The 12,436-nt window shown below is 41.3% G+C and overlaps 1 protein-coding gene and 1 long non-coding RNA gene across 12 annotated transcripts in view; one reads left to right on the top strand and one right to left on the bottom strand.

The window, feature by feature from the left end:
- LOC136776083 (growth factor receptor-bound protein 14-like) overlaps nt 1-12,436 on the bottom strand; it is a 294,314-nt gene that overhangs the window by 152,941 nt on the left and 128,937 nt on the right. The gene's annotated exons all lie outside the window — the stretch shown is intronic.
- On the top strand, nt 6,928-11,052 carry LOC136776084 (uncharacterized). Its single transcript, XR_010823027.1, has 3 exons — nt 6,928-7,049; nt 7,446-7,625; nt 10,965-11,052. It is a non-coding gene; the product is annotated as an uncharacterized lncRNA (long non-coding RNA).

Here is a 12,436-nt window from a genome sequence, read left to right as displayed (position 1 = left end):
AATTAATTCATTAATTCCCAGCAGGCTGGCCGTGGATTCTCGGAATTGCCTCAGCCGGCAAGAGTCAAGTGGCAATTATACAATTATGTAACTTGACGGCCATTAAGTTTATCGTACCGTGACGCGTATAACCGTTGTCGGAAAAGGGGCTCGCTCTTAAAAGAGCCAATTTTAAGAGATTGATTAGACAAATTTTTAGCTCATCCTATATCTTTCCCTCTATCTTGTTGCGTTCTCCTTTCGCATTTCAGATTTCTTTTCGTCGCTCGATGAGATGCCCTGGAATACCAAGTGTCATCTTATACTTTGCAAGCTAATCAAGATTTCCTGTAAATCGTGATTCCTGGAAGGAAGAAGCAGTTACTCGCTGAAGGCAAAATATTCGTAACACGTGTTGATCGAGATCTCGATTGTATCAGGTTCATTTTATTCCGGTATACGTCCGCCGATGCATATATAGCTCTATCCTTTATTATTTCAACTCTTGTAATTTTGATGAATCGCCATTGTTTTGTTTCCTTCTGTTTTCAGGTTGAAATAATATTTGGTTAAATAATGCACACTTGTCTCTGTGTGCGTGTGTCGAAGCGACTGTGTATGGACCAAAGATAGCGTTTGGAGAATCAAGCTACATATACATACTTACACATGGAAAATGGAGTCTGTAGCGGACACTATTTAAATAGTCAAACGATACTCGTGATTTATGTTATGCGAATTCGCGAGAGCGCCACAACGGGACGACAAAGGATCGACGCAGTGCCAGTACCATGAAGAAACAAATTATACACATTTTATCCGACAGAGCATATCAGAAGAGAGTAGCGAGCGTTCGAATGTTTGTTCTTTCGGATACGCGTCAAGCGCAGTATTACGCATTGTCAATTATAGCCGAGAGTCGGGCTGACAAGTCCGGCAAAAAACGAGTCTCCGTGGAAACATTTAAGGATACAGCGCCAACACGAGGCGAAAAAACGTGGACCGATCGATTTCTAGAAATTGACTTTACTCTTGAATGTTTCATCGTGTACTATATACAGGAGGATATTAATGAGATGGGGGATATCGTTAAGAAAATTAATGTAACGAAGTCTAGAGAGAAGAAGGAGAGGGTGGAGGTGGGTTGAGGGTGGAGACGACTGTGATAAAATGTGCTTCCTCCTAAGTTTAGCCGGGAGGAAAAAGTTTAACGGCTTTGTTTTATGACGGGGTATAAAAGCACGTATAACGTGATGTAACAGAAAAAGTAGATTTTCCCGAGCACTCGCGCGACGGAAATCTTGGGACGATGAAAGTCAAATGAAATCCACGAGTCATCGAATATTCAAAGATATCACATCGAATGCCATACCTCGTCGGAAAAGTTCCATACGTCATAACGCTGCGACTCTGCATTTTTCAGCATGCAATCGTTTCGTCCTGAGTGGAACCTTTTCCGCGTGCGTTTCTTTCGTCGAGGCGAATCCCAGGAGGGTCCGCGGTGATTCAAAGATCGTGAATGAAGCACGTAGCAAAAAGGATTCCACCGGAAAAGCAAACGCTGGTCCGCCGGAAAGAGTTGGGCCAGTCAGTTACGGGAAAACGTCGACTATTCTCGAAGATCAAATGGCTCGATCGGTAATACTCCGATTCAAACGGAAATTCTCTCTCGATGCGCTTACAGCGTGAAAAAAAAAGAGCCTGCGATCTCTCGTATTACCTAATTGTTTATTTGTACTCCAAAAATCCCCCCCCCCCCCCTCTCTCTTATTCTGCAGTTATTGCAAAAATGATGATCCAAGTGTATGGATATTTCGTTGGAGCTTATTCTTGACCTCCTGCAGTTGAAAAGTCGATTTGATATGCGCATGATACGCGCATCGTTATTAGGTACGACACGAATGTGAATTTAATTACCGGCAATACTTCAGTTGATTGCGATACAAGCCAGCAGGATATTTATGTATGTACGCAGCAAAGCCAAAGTGCGCCCCCGTACACATGCGCTGATAGGAATTTGTGTTTGCGGACACATATCAATTCTATCGCGTCTATCGCTTTTAGCAACACCGAGCAAGCAAATTCATAATATTCCCGGCATGCTGAAAGCATATTTTCAATATATCCTATAGTATACTATATATTTATGTATGAAAAAGCTGCCTTTTACAGTATGCATTTAACATTTATAGGACATAGCTGAATATTTCCGGTATGACCGACGGATCAAACACATGAGTACGCACCCCCTGCATATCTGATGAATATAAATAGGTAATAAAAATTTCGCACCAACAAAACTACCCATATATAATATATATATATATATATATATAGTATATAGATGCAAAACACGAGAGAGAGAGCAATTTGTTGAAAAAATAAATCTTTCGAAAAAGAGAATCGAACACGTCCGTATAAATTTTAACGCTCGATCACTCGATCTATCGATGGGGAAGTAGCAGGAAAGATAGCGTCCTGGTGCCATATAAAGCATAAAGCAAAATTCGGTAAAGAGCAAACACTGGTTCGTGAAAGCAACGTTTGCAGAAAACTAAGTGTTGGCTTGCCATAAAGGAGCTTGTGCCACGTTTGCAGGACCAAGAACCAACGGAAAGAAGGAAGGAAGGCAGACAGGATTTGGCTAGCCTGGCACTTTCAAAATTTTCCCAGTATCCTGACGTTAAACAGAAGCTTAGAGAAAATAAGGAGAAATGATTTGAATCACAGCCGAATCACTTCTTATACGTTCGTGTCCACGTGTAAATACGAGAGAGTTTTAAAATAAAGAAAGACTTTAAAGTTGCGATGCAAGAAGAGGAGCGAGATTGGCAAAGTCTCAAGCAAATCATTTGATTCGTCTGCTTTAGGATCTTCCAAGATTTTTCGTTATTCGCGTAAGCGTTTATTGGGTGAAGCACACAGCTCGGAGGAATCGGCGGAGAGACATGATGCGACGGAAGTGGATTTGGTATAGAGGGGACGACGAGCGATGAAAGGAAGCGTCTTCCATGTGCCGATAACGTATCGAGAACTGTCATCTTTGCCGGCCGTAAGACGTAACGTCGCCGCCGAAGTAGAAACGACGCGGGCCAACCGTGAACGGAATGCGCCGTCAAGACGGCTAGGCGGCGACCACCAGAAGCCAGCTTCAGATAAGAGTTAACGTCGTCAGATGAGTGCCAGAACCTTTCGAATTCCGCCATCTTTTTTCCACTCCTCAAAAATGCTATCTCAAATAAAATTCTCTTCGATTATAAGAGCACAGTTAAAAAAAAACAAGAGAGAGAGAGAGAGAGAGGGAGTGAGCGTTAATCACGTTTTTTGCTTTATTATCCTTGGTAGAGCTGCTGCTGGAGGATTATGGAAAGAAAGTTGAGAAGGGAGGGGGGGGGGGGGGGGGAGGGAAAAGTTGAAGGGGCAAGAAGCTAGGGGCAAAACAAGTCGTGGTGGCTCTATTGGGTTAAGTGTTTTCGGTTAAACCATCTCGAAGGATGAGGAGGGGGAGGGTCGGAGATGGTTTCGAGCATGGACTTTCTTGGCTAGTGAATTTGTAGCAGAAAGCATTACTTAGCATTCCAAATCCGTGTTTCCGCGCTCATAAAAAGTTCCCGGGAGTATCCAGGAGAAATTCAATCCCGTAGTCGCATCTTCCTTCCAAAAGCGGTGAGCTCGAAAAGGCAAAGGCACTTGTCTCTCACCGACTCTCTCTCTCTCTCTCTCTCCCTCTCTTCCTCGCTCTCTTCTCATCTTGCGCGCGGTGTCGGAGTCGGGGAGAGCTGCAACCTTTATATTCTACCGTCGGTGTTACCGCGTCCCGCATTACCTTCGCCGTCACGATCCTGCGGTTTCTCTTTGTCTGTCGCGCGCATCGTGTTCTCCGACAGGTATAATAAAATCTCTTTCATCCATTTTCCCCCGGCCCCTCCCCACCCCTCCCAACCCTTTCTCCCGAACGCGTAAGCTTACGCGACAAGTGGCAAAGAAGCATATCGGCGTTCTCCAAAGAGAACTTAACGCAACAATTCGAAAATTCGCTTCACGATTTTCATACAACCGTCCGTCCGTCCGTCGTCGTCGTCGTCGTCACCGCTGCGTCCCTTTTTCACTTAATTTACAGCCACTGCCAAAAGTATACCGTGTGCAAACTGCAGTGCCATGTTTCTCCCCTTCCCCCACGCGTATCAACTCGCTCCCAGTGTGGCCCGTAGGGCCACTGTGTTCCCCGCACGACAAAACCAGTTCTTTGACGTTTACGCGCCGCCTAATTCGATTCTCCGAGAGAAAGCCTGCGGTGAAATTGAAAATTACAGTCAAACTCCACGTCCCTGACATACAACAGTATATTTCAAACTCGTCGAGCCATGCAACGAAAGACCAGTTGCATCACGTGGACACAAGAGTGTAAGATCTAGTAATTGACATTTTCTCTCGATCATATTCAGCATATAGTATATATATATATATATACATGTATCTCTGATACACGAGACTCGCAGTTTTATCGCGAAAAAGTCTCAACGCGTCTTGGAAAGAGAGAATTCTACCAGGGTGATGCTGTAACAGCTAGTAGCATATATATATATATATATATACAGCTGGGTTTCAGGATCGATCGTACTTGAATAATAATACACAAGTATCGCGAAGATTAACCCAGAGCGGTGTATGGTGTATTGGCTTTGCTCTCACGAACACACACGTTCGTACGAGCTTCGTCACGGCCTGGCGCACGTGAACAATGACATGGATGCAGCAGCGGACGTGGTAATGTTATGCATTGCGAAAATATATCGTGCTTGCCCGTTGCTCGTTGACCGCCTCCTCCTCCTCCTCCACCTCCTCCTCTTCCTCCTCCTCCTCCTGCGGGAGAGAGGGACGCGCAGCCGCCAGCCAGCTTCTAGCAGGGAGTATTAACGAGATCAGCTGAGTGTGTGTTTCCGTGTATATGTGCCAGTTTGCTCGGTGGTTGGTTGCGTGACAATCTCGAAGAGGGGAACCCGGACAAGAAGAAATGATGAAGAGACGTCAAGGGAAACTGATCTTTCCAAAAATGCATTATGCATATGATTTACATTTACGTGCATGAAAACGGACGTGATTAATTGTTATTTGCAGGTTCAAGTGGCTTGTCTGCGATAGCAGGCGATAGGTGGGATAATGTTTCCGAGCAAGATCGTGATACGGGAGATGGAGTGAGGGGGCCGTCTCGGTTTTTGGCCACTTTTCGAAGGGATCCACATCCACGTCCGGTTGTCTCTTGAAGCAACGTTCTGGAACCTGCTGCTGCTCCTGCGCCTGCCTGCCTGCTTGCCTACTTCTCCCAACTCAACGTCATGCAAGCCTCAAAATCGCACTTACACACACTGCCAAACAGAGATATAATTTAGTCGCTGCGTTACTTTGTACCTCGACTTCCTGTATTATCCTCCACCTACCCCCTTTTTCTCGTCTTGTATTATTATACACTACTACAGAGACCCGCAACAAGCATTTTGATAACCACACCGTCCAATTCTTCCCACTTCCGGTAATTCAAGTTTTGACACTGCTACCTATCTACCTATTAGCTGCCTTTCGTCCCTTACCACCATCCTATTCGTCACTCGTAACTTGAGTAAATTATAGTTTATTGAAGTAATTATACACCGCGAAAAAAACAATGAATGATCGATGGGACGTCATTACTTTTTTTCTGCTTTATTTACAGACTTCTTTATCATTCGCTTCATGGTACTACTTTGACAGTGTGAGAAAGAGGGGGAACACTGGTAACGTAAGAATAGGTAAGTATATATAATTTGCTAAATAAATATATGAGATAATATGTATACATTGAGCTGTTCTTTACACATTCACAGCATATAGTTGATTGTGTCACGACCTCAATTGACCCCGTCTATCAACGTTTTGCTACTGCGGAGAGCCAGATAACTCTACAATTTTCCCTTATTCTCTCTTCCCTCCTGCTTATTCGTCTGCTTCGTGTAATATATCTCGGTTCGTCCTTGCCATTTATTTCAAATAAATTAGTTAAAACATTGATCGCTTTTGGATTCTCTCTGCTTTAGACGGTATATTTCTCTTGATCTTAACGTCAGAGTCAACATTTTTTATTCAATCCTATTAATAAATTACATCATCATCGTGTTTGCAATGTGTGTGTTACTCTCTTTTAACTAATAAAAATGTTCACTAATTAGTACTGAAATTATCTGAATTGATCTAGAGACCTTAGGAAAAGTTCTCCTGAGAGTTTTCTGATTAAATCAAAATTTCCTCCCTACTGGAAGTACTGATCCAATGAATCTGATTATCATCTTAAAAATGAGATATTTCTTGGTTCCTTATCAAATTGACAGCTCTCGTGTGTTCTCGACACTTTGCTAGATTAAAATCGGATAATAATAATAATCATGCTCTATTAGAAATTAGCATGATAAACTACAGCTTTGCGTGATGTACTGAAATTTTCAATAAATTTCCCAATGCTGGCATCGTTATATTCCCCTTTATCATACATTGCCCCGGCATTACTCCAATTATTGGTATTTTACTGGTCGAAAATATCGAGAAGATAAGTTTTGTACAATTGCTGCTCTCGAGGGTGGAAGAAACGTGTGAAATTGAAGGTTTCTGCAAATATCGTCATGTTGGTGGCTTATGCAAGTTTGGGATTAATTAGAAAAATGAAGCAATACACTGTAGTGTCGTTAAATGACCGTTCGCTCTAGAGTGCATCGATGTTGAATACAGTGTGCGGTCTGTAACAAATGGATGACAGTGCGGGTCTGACAATATTATTAATCAAGACATACGCATGCGTATAACGGATCGATCGGTGCTCCCGTATTGACTAATGCGTACCCAACGCCTGTACGCACGTGCACCAATTAGTTATTTGCTAATCATTACGTGTATGCACATGGTCTAGTCATGATGCATTCAAGAGACTTGAATAATTAGCCAATAAGCTTCAAAATCTCACACGATCAAAGAAATTCAAACTGCCTCGTGTACACTAATAATAAATACATTCATGCACAGAAGCACATATTATGCATTTCCAAGTACGTATACTCTTAATACGATATTAATTCCTCAAAGTAGAACGATTATGGGCCTAATTAGTTCAGGTAAGCCCTAAAATATCACCGATCGATCGTGGCTGCGAATGCCTTTATTGTAAATTGCGAAACAAGAATAAATATTGTCCAAGATCTCCATCATAAATTGTTACAGTCGCAAAATGTTACCCTCCTTAGTTTACAGAGGAATATATATTTTTGTCAAAGAAGTATTGCATGATAACTGAATCCTATTGCTTCGAGAAATAATTTATTTCATGGAGACATTGCGCATCTGACATTTTACATACGTTAACCATTTACATGCTTATTGAACTCGTTAATATTCACGAACAAAGGATGAAAAGATTAAAAGAACTTAATGCATTTTTTTTCCAGAATGCTTAACTCCAAGGAAGATAAGTAGACATGCGTGAAGGCAGGGGGACAGCAGCCAGTAAAACCTCATCCGCACGCGTATAAACGTGAAAGTATTACGGAGAACGCGTGTGAACCGTTAAATTATATAGCGTTGGTGTAAAGTTACATCCGTGTACGTTACTAATCTTCTACCTATAGGTATGTATATATATAACATATGGTAAGTTACAGTATATCGAAGAAAACAAGACTTAATACTAACGTAACCATTAAAACTATTTTCCTCACTCCGAGCACTCGTTGCAGTTTCAATGAGAAAAAAGTTAACCATCGTGTATAAAAATGACCAAGATGTGCCATTAATTATTACTAGGTAATTAATTGTCAATGAATCGCAACGAGTGCTTTGCTGCTTCAGTGGCTTAACGATGGGGGTTTTTAGAATTGGGAGTTGGTTGGTAGATTTTGTTCGGTATCATTATTAGCCTTCTGTAACCAGTTAGCGTTAAATGATTGATTGCCAATGCCGTTAATTAATAATTAATAACACATTCGATAGACTGAATGTAGTGTAGAGAGAATAAAGTATGAGAGAGGCGTTAGCGATTTTAAAGGTTGCAGCAGAGACTGGATCGCGAGGATTTGCTTTCTCGTATGTGTGTGTGTGTGTGTGTGCTTCTATATATATGTAACGTCTCCAAGCCGAGCCAAGCAAGCTGGGACCTGGGCCCGTTAGTGTTGCGGATTGAAAGAAGTAGGAGAGGGAGGAGGGGGGGGGGGTGAGCAGAGCGTTCCAGAGGGCGATGGCGAGGAGGACGAGGAGGACGAGGAGTGCGAAAGGGGCGGTGTCGACTGGTCGACGACCCGCTCAGCACTCTGCCTAGCAGAATAGCTCTTTGCCAACGAATGTGTGTCACGTGTGGCACACTCACCGTTCCTCAACATTTTTGCACTCGTCTGCGTTTAGTTTCCTATATGTATATAATATAGATCTTCGAATACCTATGCACATGCAGACGGGCTTCCTGATGTACTCTATACACCCCGTACGCACAACTCGACAATCCATACTCGCCTGTTATAATATGCACATTTTATATAATAGATTGCACATTATCCCGCTTATCCGCACACCTTACAATCGCAAATAAAAGCAATAATTTCTCGAGTAATCCATTGTTCGATTTTCTTACAAAAGTCATTTAACGTTTCGTCTCGAAGACAACGCGTCGTGGACATCTGAATAGAAGGAAGAAACTTATGTCTGAAATGTTTGTAAAAATTAAAATTGCAACTTTTTTATTCGCGAGGGCCGGAATGTTGTGCCGTTGAAGAATGAGGTATGGTAGCTCTTTGCTTCTTGAAAGAAATTGCCAGAGTCCCATAAGTCATATGTACAAAAACCCACTGCAGGGCAACCTCAGATCTTATCGAATGAGTTGAAGTGCGCAAAACGTTGCGCAGGTACTGCGTGCATGCGCTTTAAAATTTTATTATAATCGCCGGCAAATAAAATATATGTTATGAAACCTTGTAAGGCAACAAATAAAGAGAATATTCTCACTAATAATTTACAATTAACTTTCTACCTTTTTTCTCGCAAATAGATTCGAACGACTGATACGAGGTGTAGCTTTCATTCAGGTTATATGTGGAAGCTAGGTTCAATTAATTTAAGTGTACGAATCGTGTATATTTAGTCGTTGTTCGTTTATAATAGAAATTAACGACAAGGGGACTTTTATCGTGGTAAATGTTATATGGTTTGAATAAGCTCGCAGCTATACGTTTAATACGTGGTATGTTCACATTCATCGCGTAGCAAGTAGCTGTTGGCATTCGGTTTGAATACGCTTTTGGTGCGTGTACCATATCGGCGTTTGGTAGCTGACTGTTCTGGCCACGCAGGCAAACGGAGTAGAGTAGAGTAGAGTAGAGGCAGGCAGGTAGGCAGACAGTCGTTGATGCATAGGCACTAACGTCTCCTGACTGCTGCTTACATATAACAGTCCCTCGTAAATTCTACTCCTCCAACTCTACGACCACTCGAAACAACATTCGTCGATTTCGCGAGCTACTGCCAACCAGAAGACAGATTTTACGTCTTATCCGTACAATCTTCCTGTATTCTCTAATGCACTTCAATAAATGTACCTGTAAATTCTACTTCCCGTTACTTCTCCACTTATTTCTCTCCCAACTAAAATCAGCTATCTATTATATGCTAAAAAGAATTTTAAATTTAATCGTAGATTTCAGTGTCCGATTTTTCCCCCGAGTGGAAACATAACTATACATGTGGAGGTTTTCCAAGCTTCTTGCTCGCGCGAGTGTCCTGGAAAGGTTGGTTAGAATTTTAGGGAAAATCCTCTGGATTTAAAGGACAATGGAAATCAGAATGCAAATGCGACAGCTGCGCCTTTTCGTAGACTAGTTTTTCTTCGCGATTGCTTTAAAGAACGATGTGATTAAACTAATGACTGTCCGATCGAGCGATCCTTTCCATCGTGACTGTTTACTCCTCGACACTGGAATAACAAAAACTTTTCTCCATAACCAACGCCATAAAAGATGGTAGCGTTTAGTATACTAGGGACACTCATGACACGCAATTGTAAAACTTTGTTCACTACAGCAAAAAAAATCTCATATCGACTTTTTTATTCGCACACTTGACACACAAATAATACATTTTCCATGCAGTAATTAATCATGAGAAATGTTGATTCATCGAAAAAAGCTGCTCGCTTGATTCAAAATTAGAATAAAACGTTCGGATGAGCATTTTGCGCAGGCACATACTACATATAGACCCAGTTTTAAACGTGAGATTTTTCGATAGAACAGCCATTGAAAACAATAATGGATAGGAAATTTGTTTGGCAGGCGTGAAGGATTTAATACTGTTACTATGCAGATGCGAATAAAAATCCAACTTTAATTTAATTTTATTTGGTATTTCACGGTGATGGACGGTCAGGTTTAAAAACACGCTGCATATTCAATTTACCACGGCTGCTGGTGGCCATTTGTTCAACATAACGCTATGAGGTAAACATCATTAAATGCTTAGGATTCTCGACGAAACGAGCGGCATACGTATACGGTAAAGAAGTTTTGCGAGCCACGCGTTCGTCGGAAAATGCGTAATTCCATGTGGAAGGCAGAGACGTGATAACGTCAAGTGTGGAGAGAGTGGCATCTGCCAAATGGTAGTGAAACGTGAATAGTTTGTCAAACAACCGAGAAAGCAGTCGGTCCGTACAGTCCCCCTGGCTCTTCTCCGTTTAGAGCTAAACATTTGCGATGAATGTACGAATTAATTCGCTCTGGTGTATCTTTCATTAAAAGCTGCACTTTCAATGTACGCAGAGTCGTGTATATAGTGGGACAGCAACTTTACCGACATTTACGAGGGTTTGCCTTGTGAAATAAGCGTGACGATATCTGCCCACGCACTTGTTAAAGTGTTTGCAACATTATTTCAGGTACCATCGTCTTCTTCACTAAAAGTCACTATTAATTTATACTTTGCAGACGTAAAGATGAGCCACCTCGAGGAACTTTGAAACGTTCGATGTTCAACGATTTAATGGCAATTCGAGTGAAATAAAAACGTGTGACCTACAAACATACCCTGTTAATTATCTATATGTATTATTCTATTACACTGTTCATTAATTTGAATTATTATACATAATTCTGATTGAAATATACGAGATCTTGAATGAAGAGCTTTTTTTAATTTGTCTAGATTTTCATCAGTCATGTAAGTGACAGCAGGTTTACATCCTTAATGACTTTGTCATTTTCATCAAAAATAGTAGTAGTAATCGAAATGACCTAGATGATTATATCCATTCGAATCAATTGGATCTCGATGATAAATTTGATCGAACATGGAGAGGGTATAGAGGTTTGATGATGAAAAAATTGATTGGGTATTTCATTGGTAAACGCCAACAGTACGAGCGAATAGAAAAATGAGCGAATGAATCCAGGTAAGAAAGGTTAGAGGCATGAGAAAAAGACGTATCGTGAGAGTGTGAACACATGGGTGGAATTTGACCGTGATCGCAGGACGAATCGACGAGCTGCTCGCTCGCGACTAGGAGAAAGCTCGCCTAGCACAACTTGGCCGTCCGAAGATCTATATAGCACTGCGAGTTTTTCGCACAGCGACGGGAGATAAAACAGGTGAGAGGATAGTTATATATAGAAATCGAACGGAAAAGGAAGGGTGCGCCATAAGTCTTATCGTGTGGTTATCCTCTTTCGCCGCTTGGAAAAGTGAGGTCACGTGGACAATTTGATGATAACGCGCAAAAACGTAACAGCTGCCTGTAATGAAATTCTCACGGCTCTGATAGAAGAACTTTAAAAAATATTATTCGGCTGCATTCGCCAAATACAGTTTTCTGCAATATTAACAGGAAAAAAGAAAATAATAATAAAAGTCTTCGGATTACGAAAACTTTTTCCACCACGACTTTTTTACTCCACTCTTATACTCTTATGAAAAGTAATATGAAATTCGCATGCTCGTGCAAGCAAAATTATATTGCAGATGTTGCAGGAAATTATCATCGATATACCACTCTGATAAAGCCAATTAAATTTCTGTGTATAAACTGAAAACTAATTTTTCTAATTAGTTTAAAAAAATATGTCGACACATTTTTTTAAATCTCTGGGGTGAATCTTGCAAGGGGAAAGAGCATTAATGATCGAATTGTGGCTAACGAAGATAAATGCAGCTAATGGTGGTTTCAAGTGTGCAGAATCTAGCTACTTTGCGATATTCTTCAGAGGATAATTAAGCAACTTCGTGCTAATGTGAAATCGGCTGATCACGGTACAATGGCGGCTTATTACGGCAAGCAGGAATTAACACGAGTAAACATGAAGCCCTCTTCAAAAATTATTTCTGCTCTATTTAGAGCAATTCTGAGATCCACGATGAATAATTGAAGTAAAATTGAGGCGAGTATAATTAAGCAAGCAAAGCT

This window comes from Prorops nasuta, unplaced genomic scaffold, assembly GCF_024137725.1.
Source record: "Prorops nasuta isolate Cenicafe-Biocafe unplaced genomic scaffold, Cenicafe_Pnas_1.2 PNAS00009, whole genome shotgun sequence".
Taxonomy (NCBI): domain Eukaryota; kingdom Metazoa; phylum Arthropoda; class Insecta; order Hymenoptera; family Bethylidae; genus Prorops; species Prorops nasuta.
The sequence above is the reverse complement of the archived record's forward strand: the minus strand, read 5'-3'. Positions and strand labels throughout refer to the sequence as shown.